Source organism: Sinocyclocheilus anshuiensis, unplaced genomic scaffold (assembly GCF_001515605.1).
Source record: "Sinocyclocheilus anshuiensis isolate Anshui unplaced genomic scaffold, SAMN03320099.WGS_v1.1 scaffold3, whole genome shotgun sequence".
Classification (NCBI taxonomy): Eukaryota; Metazoa; Chordata; class Actinopteri; order Cypriniformes; family Cyprinidae; genus Sinocyclocheilus; species Sinocyclocheilus anshuiensis.
The window spans coordinates 825164-827017 of record NW_015548205.1 but is presented as its reverse complement, the minus strand read 5'-3'; positions in this window follow the sequence as shown (position 1 = coordinate 827017).

Here is a 1854-nt window from a genome sequence, read left to right as displayed (position 1 = left end):
CTGCAGTGGCTCCACCGCATGAAGGATACCAACGCGCGGATCACCCGTTGGTATCTGGCATTACAACCCTTTAAGTTCAAGGTGGTCCACAGGCCAGGTGCACAGATGGCGGTAGCCGACTTCCTCTCCAGAAATGACCGCCATGACCGGCCTGAGTCGGGCGGTGGGGGTATGTGGCGAGGGGGGCGTGGTTCAGCGAGGTCTGCAGCGGGAGAGTTGGGAGACGAGCGGTGAGTAAGTGGGTCAAATGCAAATGACGAACAGCTGTGTCTGGTTCCAGTAACTGGCGTGGAGAGACCGCATAAAGAGGCCCGGGAATGAGCTGTGAGGGAGAAAGAGACCGACTGCTGACTGGGGAGAGACTATGCCTGCTCTGGAGAGCCCTGTGATTGTGACTGTGCATGTGCAATTGTGCTATATTGAGCGCTGGTAGCGCGACTTTCTGTTTACTTTGTTTGAAGCTGAATAAAAACCCCAGCAGCAGTCAAGCCGACCCTGTCCTCTTCCTTCTCAAGTCCTTGACATTGTTACACGAGTGTACAACTGATGTGTGCTCGACAGCTAGAGAATACCCATAATGCACTGTGAGAGTCGCGTGCCGAATGTCTTGCCAGAAGATGGCGCCGGCAGCTGAATCACCCATTTATCATTCATCCATCCATTTTACAAAGTGGCTATAGCCCCACCGTGTTTCGTGGGGCCAAAAAATTTAATAAAATAAATAAATATTTGTGGGAAATAAATCGGTCCTTCAAATTGTTGATTTGATGATAGTTTGATTTATTTCCCTTATCTATATTGAGTACTTTTGGTGTCCATATACATGTGTACATTATTTCCTTATTACAGTTTTTCTCGATTGCTAAAACACTATAACCAGGCTTTTGAACTAAAATTTCAAAACCATAACACCATTTTTCAAAAAGCACACGCATTTTGCTGAACTATAAACACTATTCCCCTGCTTTAACACACGAGTCAGATTTGGTGAACTGTTACTGCAAAACTCTACATACAAATCCCTACATTTCTCAGTGCTTACACCATGTGGTCATTTAGAAAGCACTAGCATTCAATGCTGTTCACTCAAGTCAGCACAGCTTGAGCTCAATTAGCAAACAATTACCCAGGTGGAAACACTAAGAGTCAAAATTGAACACACCGGTGACCTCGGAATAAGAGAGAAACAGACTAATATTAGCGTAGATGCCATTCTTCTAGCGATGTAGCAAGTACAATGTTAGGTAGGTTATTCCAGAGTTTGGGCGCAATAGGAAAAGGATCTTCCACCCGCAGTGGATTTTGATATTCTAGGTATTATCAAATTGCTAGAGTTTTGAGATTGTAGCGGACGTTAAGGACTATATTGTGACAATAGCTCACTCAAATACTGAGGTGCTAAACCATTCAGGCTTTATAGGTAATTAGCAAGATTTTAAAATGTATACGATGTTAAATAGGGAGCCAGTGCAGTGTTGACAGAACCTGGCTAATATGTCATGCTTCCTGGTTCTAGTAAGAACTCTAGCTGCTGCAGTAATAAGCAAGATTTTAAAATCTATACGATGTTTAATAGGTAGCCAGTGCAGTGTTGACAGAACCGGGCTAATATGGAATCTCAGAGAATTTTGTCCAACAAAGAAGTGAAACATTTATCAAGCAGTGACGTTTGTTCTCAAGTGTAGTTAAACTCATTGCAATCTTCACCTGTAAGTGACAGGAAGTTAAATTACACACTGAAAGCTGCCTATATGCACTGACAGCCGGCCGGCAGATTACGGCATAAGCAGATTACCCTTTATTTCCTCGTTGTCTGTCCTAGGACACACACACACACACACATACACACACACA